Source organism: Peromyscus leucopus, chromosome 2, assembly GCF_004664715.2.
Source record: "Peromyscus leucopus breed LL Stock chromosome 2, UCI_PerLeu_2.1, whole genome shotgun sequence".
Lineage (NCBI taxonomy): Eukaryota > Metazoa > Chordata > Mammalia > Rodentia > Cricetidae > Peromyscus > Peromyscus leucopus.
In genome coordinates this window covers 4,142,797-4,154,515 of record NC_051064.1, presented here as the reverse complement: position 1 = coordinate 4,154,515, position 11,719 = coordinate 4,142,797, and the positions used below count along the sequence as shown (strand labels likewise).

The following is an 11,719-nucleotide window of genomic DNA, read 5'->3' as shown; positions in this document are numbered from 1 at the left end:
GTCCAGGCAGCAATCTCAGTGAAGTAGACCTACTGACTTTGTTTGTCGCTGAGAGACATTATCTTTCCTTAGACTCCGAAGGTGCAAAGTCAATGAGCTCATTTGGCTACTAGAAGGCCAGCATCAAGTGAGCCATTAAATACGTATTTGTTGGAGAATACCTGTGCTTGGTGCAGAAAAATTCAAAATGGTGAGTTGACATATTTCATATTTTACTTTATTTGAAAATAGCCTTTATTTATCCACATAGTGATCAACATACAATTATTATGTAATTATACAAATATCAAAGGAATACTCTGTCTAAAATGTTGATATTCATGAAATTCATGAATATCGTGGTGTCTTCATGGAAACCTTTTGTGGAAATACTGCACTTCTGTAAGCAGTTTCAGGAGAATAAGAAGTTAAAAGAAAGAAAAGAAGGATGACTATGTCAATACTGACTTGGAATGAATCAGTTTCACCTCTATTCATTATTCAAAATTCATTTTTCTACTGAGACAACATTCTAGTAATTTTAGTGAAATTCCATTGACTTCAACTCAGGTTGAGAGTTAAAATAGCTGACTTTTATTAAGCGCAATGGTAAGGAGCAGGCCAGCCTGCAGCTGTGTGAAGCAATGGTTGACAATATGTCAACCCAGCAGTTCAGAGTCCTGGATCAGTTCCCAGGCTTCACTCATCTGCTCTGTGACCTTGGATAATTTGCTTAACCTCTGTGAACAACAGTTTTTCACAGCCACAAAACATGATTGATGACATTACTGTGTGAAAAAAAAATTGGGACACTTGACAGCAGGATGCAGAAGCAGTTGACAAACAGAATTCTTTCAAGAGCTGTCCTTCCCTAGGGTTGTGCTACTACCATAAGTGTCCTTATCACAATAGATAGGAGATAAGAGGAAATTCTTTGACATAATAGATATATTTACTTATATTTACTACCTTAACTACTGTGGTAACAGTATCATGATAAATGCATAAGTCTATATAATGAGGGATGGAGAGAGAGAGAGAGCACACCAGAAAGCCACAAGGACACGGTGACTGAAGTTTACTTACAAGGTGCTTAGCAATCAAAGAAGGGCATTTCTGGGAGGTCCAGAGCTCTTAATTATGAAAGATAGTCAGCTCTGCCTGCAGGAAGCAGTTGGATAACATCCTTCCTCATGCACTGTGTAAATAATATTTGTGGGAAATTTTTGAAACACTTGATTCTCCATGGGAGAAAATGAAATTGCAGATGATGGAAGGAAACCACCTGAGAATATCATGTTCACCCTATTTGTCAAACATGTATTAGGCTGACATTTCCAAATATAAAAAAGACTCATAACTCTAAAACCCCAGGACTCTTCTTAAATATTTAATAATAAAACCTGGCCAGACAAGCAATGTATCAAAATAAATAAATATGGAAAGGAAGAGATGTGACAAACCCTCAATTTGGGGGTTACAGAAAAAAAATATATGTGGATAAAGATCATCAATTTGAAGACTAAAAATACACCTGTAAGATCTAGGATCAAAAAGAAGTATGGAAGAAAAATACTTTTGAAGCAAGAAATTGATGAGCCTCAACAATCAAATTGTAAAATTAAAATACCAGAAACACTCAAACTATGACAAAAATCAAAATCATGCAAAAAATAGTCTATTCTATAAGAACTATTAATCAAAATGATGTGGCACATGTATCAGGAGAAGACCTTAGACACCTTCTGGGTGAAAAGAATCATGGAACCCAATGGCATGGAATGGATTGGGCTTTTAATTGTCAATCATAAGATTTATAAAGTTGACACTTACTTCAGTCATATTTCTTTTTCAGAATCCATACATTTGGAGGCTCCCTCTGGTGGCTGAATAAAATATAATTTTACGTTAGACATATACAGTTTTCAGTAAAATAAAAGGCTATTGAAATAAATTCCCCTTGTATAATCTTTTCTTTTTCAGGAGGTGATGCCCACTGAAACATGAGGACAGCAATGGCAATGGTGGTGATACCGATGTGCTGGAGCTTCTTCTACTCTGACTCAAACTGATTTGGTGGTGACGGAAAAGAACCTGGCAAAATAAACAAAGAAGATAAAAATAGTTAGAATAAACATTTTTAAAGTGGAAAATATTCTACAAAGAAAACAAATCTAATAATAACTTTCTGAGGCTCACAAACAAGACAAAACCTATGACCTCAAGAACAATAGAGAGTAGTGAAATTTTCAATACTGTAATCAACATGTTGTGTAGGTGTGTTTATTGCTTAGATCACTTCTTTCTGTCACCACCAAGCAAAGATCGAATTTCTTTAAAAGAGAAATCATCCCATGAGGGTTTTTTTTTAATGGGAATATTTATATATCCATCATTCTTTCTAAGTTAAAAAGAATTCTTTCCTATAAAAGAATGGCTCTTGCTTTGGCTCATTCTCAGACCTTCTCTCCTTTTCACTAAATTTTGATGGGCTCTTGTATGTTCAGATTCGTTAGGCAAGTGGGGTAAGAGTCCTTTCCCCCAGAACACTGAGAGGATCTGACAGATCTCTAATGATGAACTAAAGGGACATCAGAAATTCCTAACCCTGCCAGGGTTCTTTATCAAGTCTGTTTTCTCTGTTAGTGTTTAAATGTATTGAACAGTATTAAATGTAGTGTAGACAAAATGCAAAATGCTGGCTGGTTTTCTAATCCCTTGATACAAACCTAGACATCTCTGGGAAGAAGGAATATCAATTTGAAGGATTGCATTCATCATGTGAGTCTGTGGATTTGTCTGTGGGACATTTTCGTGGTTGCTAACCGATGTAGAATGGCCAAGTCAACTGTAAATAGTGCCATCCCTGGCCCAGAGGATATGGTCTGTATAAGGAATGTAGCTGAGCAATCCAGGGGGACAAGCCAGTAAGCAACATACCTGCTTCAGACTCCTGCTTCAGGTTCATGTCTCAGCTTCCCTCGATTGTAACCTGAAAGCAAAGATTGTAACCTGAAAGCAAAATAAAGCCTTCCTTCCCCAATTTGTTTCTGTCAGTGTTTTATCACAGTAACGGAAAGCATACCACAATGATGGTGTCCTCAAAGGAGCGATGGTAAGACAGTGGATCTTATTTTCAGAAACTCTTCAGACATGTGGTGTCTAGTACTTCTGCCAAATATTCACCAAATGCTTCATGGTTCCTTTTCATTCACCAATGAACTCAGGGACACCATGAAAAAAACGAGTCACACTCATCTCCTATCCTCCATATTGAAATCAATTTTTTGCTATACATTAGCAACTACATTTTTTTCAAAGGGGAATTTTCTCCTTTTTAGAAAAACTAAATTATTAGCTCAGATTTTGAGGATAGCTTTCAGAATTTGATTATTCTCAGAAATTATCAAACAGTTGTGAAAAGAAAAGAAAATTGACCCAGACTTCTACTGTCATGTATATTTACACAAGGATATCTGCTTACGTATTCATTCTTACATAGCCAGGGCTATTTTAAAGAGAAAAACAGAAGAAAAAAAGAAGAAGAAGATTGTCCTCAAAAGTCAAATCATGTAAACTGGGCTCCTTCTTTGGAATGTTCCCCTAGTTGTGAGCTGAGTGGTGTGATAACGTCTTCACAAGTATTCATTGAACTATTTATTACATAATCGAGGACGGTATTGAGAAATACCCCACATCCTGAACGTTGCCAAGCTTTAAGGAGGCAGCCATCAGATAACATGAGCTTACCCTGAAGAAGCTATCTTCATATTTCTGCCCTCCTATACTTACAGCGTTGCTTTGCAAATGCTTCCAAAGACACCTTTAGAGTAATGTCCACAAGAGAAGAAAATATAATCTCTGTTCAACTAGCATTAGAACATGCTTCAGATTCGACCATCCCACGTAGGAAGGAAGAAAGAGGAGGAAAAGGAAGTAAGGGAAAGATGGAGGAATGGGAGTGTCAGGGTGGAAGATGAGAAGACAGAAGAAAGGGGAATGAAAAGGAAACAACTATAGGAACTCTGTTTTATGTAGTTCCCAAACAAGGAAATTCATCTTCCTTATTTCCTCTGCCTATAAATACTCAGGAACTGACATTTGACAGAGCATACTTGGAGTAAAACATCTTAATAGAATTTATATAAATAGAGCAGTTAAAAGAATAATTAAAAGGAGTAGCTCTGTGTGCTTTTTAATGCATATATTATAAATGTGTATGTATTAATATGTGTTATGATGTGTATATACTTATAAATCATTGGTTTTACACAATTGACCATTCTTTCATGTTTGTGTAATGGCTTGATAGATATCCACTAGATCTCATTTCTGCCTGCATATATTAGTCATCCAAGAAGCAAAAAAGAAAAAAAAAAATCCCAAGCTGGAGAGATGGCTAAGTGGTTAAGAGCACTTGCTCTTCATGCAGAGGAATTGGGTTTGGTTCCCGGTACCAACTCAGGAGGTTCACAACTACCCATTTATATAAGTTCCAGAGGATCATACACACACACACACAGAGAGAGAGAGAGAGAGAGAGAGAGAGAGAGAGAGAGAGAGAGAGAGAGAGGAGAGTAAGTGAGCTATCGAGAGAGACAGACAGACAAAGAGAGATAGAGACACAAAGACACAGAGACAGACACATTCATGCAGACACTCACATAGACACATGAAACAAAAATAATAAATATATCTTTAAGAAGATACCTAAGCCTCACACAGAGATTCTGTTGGTAATACTTTAGAGTAAGGTCAACTCCAACTCCTGATATTTAGAAGGACCTAAGCAATCAGAAGTTGAAAACTCTAAGCAAGTAGTCATAGGGTCCCTCCCTTTATCTCATCTCCTTGTTTCCTTCTTATGTCCCTCCATTTATTGCCCAGAATTGCAGTGGAGGACACTTTACCATTCCTCTCATTCACTAACACCTAGATTAATGGAGTAAGCATAACAGTGGCAAAAAGAAGTGTAGGAAGACAGGAGTATCCAATAGTATCCCCAGTCCCTAGGACTCTGATTTCCTTCACTGGTGGGTCTTGAGAGTGTGAGCAGAATGCACAAAGTTTGCTGTGGAGAAATTCATGAAGTCAAGTGAAACATCTGTATTTAACTAGATAAGGTTTTGTCTCCTTCAGGACCCTGCCAGGGCTACTATATGCCAGCATTATGTATTCACATAATGATGCCAGGAAGGATGTACTAAAAGCCCAAGCTCTAGATTGACTTCTCTCTACAGAGGACATGATTTTTGTTAGAAAGCTGATTCCTACTCTCTATCCTACCTAGTTTTTCTACTGAGTTGCTAGTTTTCCACTAGAACTTGAAGGCTTCCTGGACTCCAGTTTCATGTGTCTGGCTCCAGAGAACACATGTAGCTCTTGCCAGTCTCTTCCTTTGTATACTTAGCCCTTATAAAGAAGTCCTACCCCAAGACTTGTCTATCCAGGGTTCACTGGAGATCTAGGCCTCAACTTTCCAATGACAATTTGAATCAGACCATTAAGGACCCATCTGGAAGGTTAGGGGCAGTATTGCTTGGTATTCATACTTCCAGACAAGGAAGGAGACACAATAAAGCAGTTATTCCTATTGCCCTATGGTGGCCTTCTACTAAGCCAGTCTCGACAGAAAGGTCAGTGTCCCTGTACTTGATTCTGACTCATACTCTGTCTTTAATCACAAACTCAGAAGGCCCAGCTCCAAAGTTGTAGTTGAAACTATGGACATTCAAGGGTATAACTCTGGATTCTTTCTACAAAAACAAAACAAACCAAAACATAAAACAAAACCATTGAAATCAAATGTGAGAAAAATATCCTATAAACTATGAGCTCCATACCTTCCCTTGCAACAAGTCTGTGCCTGGGCCTCTAGACTGTTGATGAATTCCTTTGAGATGTAGGTGCCAGAAGCCATTCCCCACAGTGCTAGTGTCCTACATGATTGCTAAATCAGTGCCAATGGAGCCCTTCCAGACTTTACTATTTGTACCCTCCAGACCTATTACCCAAGCTGACCCTAAGGCTTCTTGAGGCACAGCTAGGGTAGCAAGGAACTGCATACAACGTAGGTAGGATATCCCTGAGGCCATGAAACTAGACAACAAGTCCACAGATAGCACCCAGGTCCATATTCCAGAGCCATTCTGCCCTTCTTGATCACTGGACCTCTGACAGTTGAAGGCAGCCTGCAAAACCTCTGAATTACTGCAGGATATTTTTGTATTATCTTGATGAAGAACACCTAGCTTTCTTTTACTCATGCTTATTCATTTATCAAAGGGCAGCTTGGCCACATCATCTCCTCTTCTTTGTTTGCTTTTAATTATAAATTTCATATCTGTATTATTTTGTTCTCTCTCATTTTACTGTAATCACCTACAAGAAGGCTGTGGGTCCTTGAATATTCTGCTTAGAAGTTTCTTACAGTAAATGTTCCAGCTCCCTAATGTTAAGCTTCTCCTTCCACAAAGCCTTCAGGCATGGGCATAATTCAGTCAAGTTTTCTGCTACTTTATGATAAGGATGACTTTTATGGAAGTTTCCAATACTTGTTCCCCATTTCTGATGGGTAGCATCAGAATGGGTGGCATTGTTTATATTTCTCCAAATGTTACATAACATCTAAGGAAATTGAGCCTTTCCCTGTGGCTCTTCTCCTTTTCAAAGAATTTGCCAGCAGCATTTCCTTTAATGAGACTTTCTGGCAATATAGACCTTTTCTTTTAAAAGAAAAATAACTTTAATCATTTCATACATGAGTACTGTGTTTAAATCATTCCACCCCCTCCACTTCTACTTCCTTTCATGTCTCCTTTAACTCCTCAAATTATGACATCTTCCTCTATAATTATTACTGTTTTACACACACACACACACACACACACACACACACACACACACACACACCTACTGAGCTCATTTAGAGTCACTCTTATGTACTTGTGTTTATGGCTGACCACTTGAAATTGGATAACTTATCAGGAAGCTCATCTACAGGAAAGACCGATTCTCTCAAAAGCAGCTATTGATTGCTTGTACATCCTCATCAAGGTATGAAGCTTTGTGAAATTCCCACTAACCATGATGACATTGTGGATTGATACTGCCATTATTCAAGTCTTGCTTATCCAGCCATGTTGTATAGAGATTTCACGTATGCAGCTTCCCTGTCATGCCTATAAGACACTATCTAGCATCAGACATCCCAGTCATCTGGCTATTGCAATCATTCTATCCCCCCTTCCAGAATATCCTATGATCAGGGCAAAAGAGTATACTTTTAGCCAAGAAAAGGAGCTGAGCATATACTGCTCTAGCAAATGTATTTACTGATGACAAACCTACTCTAGAGATGATTAAATGAATCTTTTCATGAGAACAGAGCCCTCATGGCCTAATCACCTCTCAACATTATTGAAGTAAGAGTTAAAGGAGTTAAAGACTTATTCTTTTGGGTCACCAAACAGCTCCAAAATCATGACATGGAGACTTCTTACTAGTTATGAATGTTCCGCCTAGCCTAAGCTTGTTTCTGGCTAGCTTTTTTTCTTTAACTTAAACTAACCTGCTTCTTTATTATCTACCTTTTACCTCGGGGCTTTTTACCTTTCTTTCGGTATGCCTTAATTTCCTGCTTCCTCCAGTGTCTGGCTGGCTAGCGGGTACCTGGTTTTTGGCCCTGGGCATGTCCCTCTCTTTCTGGCTCATTATCTTCTTTCTTCTTCTCTTGTTCTTTTTCTCTTCTCCTATTTATTCTCTCTGCCTGCCAGCCCTATCTATCCTTTCTCTGACTAGCTATTGGCCATTCCGCTCTTTATTAGACCAATCAGGTGGCTCAGGCAGGCAAAGTGAAACAGCAACACATGTTTGCATAATTAAAGTGATATTCTACAATAGGGTTTAAATGCTGAAAGCTGTAAGAGGACATTTAATCCTTCAGCTCTTGCAGAGGACTCTGATTCAGTCCCCATCATACATGCCTGGTGGTTTATAACTTCACTTCCATGGAATGACTTGCACACACACAATAATAATAAAAAAAAATTCCTTTAAAAAGAGAATTTCAAATTGCCCAGAACCACTTACTGAGATGTTCAACATCTGTAGCCACAGGGAAATGCAAGTCAAAACAATTCTGATATTTCACCTTATACATGTGAAAATGGCTAAAGTCAAAAACACATGTGACAGCTCATGCTGGAGAGGATGTGGAGCAAGGGGAACACTTCTCCACTGCTGGTGCAAGTACAAACTTGTACAGCCACTTTGGAAGTCAGTGTGGCGGTTTCTTAGAAAACTGGGACTCAATCTATTGCAAGATCCAGCATAACCACTCTTGGGCATATACACAAAGGATGCTCAATCATACCACAAGGACACTTGCTCAACTATGTTCACAGCAGCTTTATTTGTAATAGCCAGAAACTGGAAACAACCCGAGGTTCCTCAACTGAGGAATGGATAAGGAAAATGTGGTACATTTACACTATGCATTATTACTCAGCTGTTAAAAACAAGGACACCAGGAAATTTAAAGGCAAATGGATGGAGCTAGAAAAAAAATCATCCTGAGTAAGGTAACTAAGACCAAGAAAGACAAACATGGTGTGTACTCACTCATAAGTGGATATTAGCTGGAAAATAAAGGATAACTATGTTACAATCCACAGACTTAGAGAGACTAGATAACAAGAAAGTTTCATGAAGGGACACCTGAGTCTCCCTGGGATGGGGAAGTAGAAGAGATTTCATGAGTGGATTGAGGGCAGATGAGGATGGGAACATGAGCGATCAGGTTGGGGAGGGGATGTAGGGAGGGAATGCTGAGACTACTGGAAAGGGGAACATTTCGGGGTCAGGTAAAAATCTTTCTCAAGGGAACCTCCCAGGAATTTACAAGGAAGACCCCAGCTTAGACTGCTAGCAATAACAGATATGTAGCCTCAAGTGGCCATTTCCTGTGACCAGATTGGTGCCTAGCCGAACTGTCATCAGAGAGGCTTCATCCATCAACTGGTGGAAACAGATGCAGCCCCACAGCTAAACATTAAGCAGAGTTCAGGGAATCCTGAGGAAGAGGGGGAGGAAGGATTGTAGAAGCCAGAGAGGCACCACAAGAAAACCCACAGAATCAACTAAGCTGGGCTCTTAGTTGCCTCACAGAGACTGAATTAACAACCAGGGATCTTGCATGGGAATGACCCTCTGCATATATGTTACAGTTGTGTAGCTTGGTCCTCTTGTGGGACTCCTAATGGTGGAAACAGGCTGTCTCTGACTATTTGCGGGCTTTTGAGACACTAGTCCCCATACTGGGTGGCCTTGCCCAACCTTAATACATGGGAAGTGCTTAGAGTTACTGCAACTTGCTATGCCATGTTCCGTTGATACTCATGGAAGACCTGCCCTTTCCTAAACAGAAACTGAGGATGAGCAGATTGGGGGGTAGGAACAGAGGAGGATGAGGTGGGGAAGGGATGGGAGGAGAGAAGGGAGGGAAAACTGTAGCTAGAATGCAAAAATAAATAGTGTATTTATTTTAAAATATATAAAATAAAACAAAAATAAGTCTTTAAAAATAAATAAATAAATGACTGCAAATTTGGAAATATTAGTAAATTACAAAATAATACCGTGATTCTCAATGCATCCATGTGTTATAAGAGTATCCTTTAAAACAGCCCGTCTATCAATTTCATTATAGGACAATGGGATATTTTTTCACAGTGCCTTTAATGTAATTTTGTTGTTGTTGTTGTTTTGTTTTGTTTTGTTTTGTTTTGTTTTGGTTTGGTTTTTTGAGACAGGGTCTCAGGATGTAGCCCAGGCTTGCCTCAAACTCACAGAGATCTGTCTGCTTCTGCTTCCCAGGTGCTGGGATTAAAGGCGTGCACCAGCACTCCCAGCCCTTTAACGTATTCATGTAGTCACCCTACTACTTTATAAACTACAGGTAAGTGTATTATTTCCACCCACTGTTCCTTTTGTACCTATGGAGGATGATGAATCAAGCAAATCCTTCCATATATGATACAAGGTATAAGCGTTTGCTGGGAAGAAAGAGAAAAGGAGCATGAACAGGGAAAGGATTGTTTTCATGATTACCTTTGCAAGGCTAATTAATATGCAAAAGATCTATTTGTTCCTTATAACTGCTTTACCTACATTAGGAAAAACGATGCTGATAAATCAATATCTTCCAGAGTCTGTTCTGATAACTTATTCTTCACCTGTAATGCTTCATAGAAAACACTGAGGGGTTTGGATTTAAAATGAACTGTGAAATGCTGCACATTACAGCTGTCTTTTTAAAATGCAACGCTCTTTTGTGTATTGATGGTGTTGAATGTCCTCCAGTAAATAATCCTGATGTGAACCTGCTCTGGGTGACTTGGTTTGAGAAACTCATAAGAGGGAAGCCAACTTATCATTCCGACATCAAGTGTTCACAGATGTTTTGCTCATTGGAGTTCACGTGAAAGAAAAAGAAATCAGTGATTTCTTGTGAAAACCACCTATCACATCTTCTCAGAAACTGAGACGTGGTATAATAGATAAAACCCAGAAGAAATGCAGTTGAGAAAGAAATGTTTGTCAGTTCTGAAGGTAGTAAACACTGCCAACAAAATATTGCAGATTTTGGCATGAGTTATTATCAAATATAGTAAAAATAGAGATTATTGTGGAAAGGTTTTTAAAAAAGATGTACAACTTCCTTTCCTGAAAATATTCAGAAGTGAAACAAGGTCTTCCAATATTCAAAACAGGTGGGTCACTGGGGGACAGGGTAGAAAGGCAGCCTTGAGTAAGATGGATCTCTGCCATGGACTGTCTCTGCCCCAGGGTAAGTAAACATGAAAATGTGGACAGACTTTCCTCAGCACTCCTTAGTCTGTTGTCAGTGTTTGCTCAATCAATCTTGATCTTCTCTTTTTAATAAAATTATTAATGCATATTAATTTTATAGATTAAATTGATAGGTTTCACTGCAGGTCTTGTCCCTTCTTTTCTCCTTTGGCCCTCACTCTCTCCTCTTCCCTCTCCCTCTCTCTGACTCTTTCTCCCTCTGTCTTCCTGTCTCTCTCCCTTTCTCTCCTTTTTCCTCTATCCCTCTCTATTCTGAGACAAAGTCTCACCTTGTCGATAAAACTGAGGTGCTCTATACAGCCCAATTTGGCCTAGAACTGTGGATCCTCCTGCCCCAGCTCTGTGGTTACTAACTAGTCTGTATCAACGTATATAGATCCATATTTCTTTGAAGTTACAGATTTTTTTTCTCACATGACAGTGGCCAAAGTATTATCATATTCTAGGGTGAGAAAATTTCACAAACATACACACATCGATTGTACAAGTTCCAGAAAAAAACCCTGGTCACCAGACCTAGCGACCTCGTCCTGGGTCATGTATTCAGCCTTGCATTTCAGCTCTTCAGCTAACATAGGCGAATAATCCAGGATCAGTCCAGGACAAACAAACAACCTTCCCACAGTGCTAACTTACCCATTTGAGAACTCACACAACTCATTAGAACTGAAATATGCTACATTTTCTATCTCACATACACACGAGGGCAGAAAGAGGCAAAAATAAAGCTTGTCATGGCCACAGCTCCTTCTCTGCTTTCCTTGGGTACAACATAACTAAACTTATATTTAATTTGGAGGAATACATTCAAAGGATAGACCAAGAAAATCAAATAGAGACCCATTACAACCTACTTATGCTACTAGGG

At 39.0% G+C, this 11,719-nt stretch overlaps 1 long non-coding RNA gene across 2 annotated transcripts in view; it reads right to left on the bottom strand.

The window, feature by feature from the left end:
* Positions 1-201: 201 nt before the first annotated feature.
* Positions 202-11,719, bottom strand: part of LOC114707630 — a 36,742-nt gene continuing 25,224 nt past the window's right edge. Inside the window, exons 2-4 of one of the 2 annotated variants that reach the window (XR_005090786.1) lie at positions 2,920-2,971; positions 1,813-2,073; positions 202-1,177 (exon numbers count right to left, since the gene is read on the bottom strand). This is a non-coding gene — a long non-coding RNA (uncharacterized LOC114707630). Of the gene's footprint in view, positions 2,074-2,919; positions 2,972-11,719 lie in introns of both variants that reach the window. The other variant, XR_005090785.1, reaches the window with a different exon arrangement.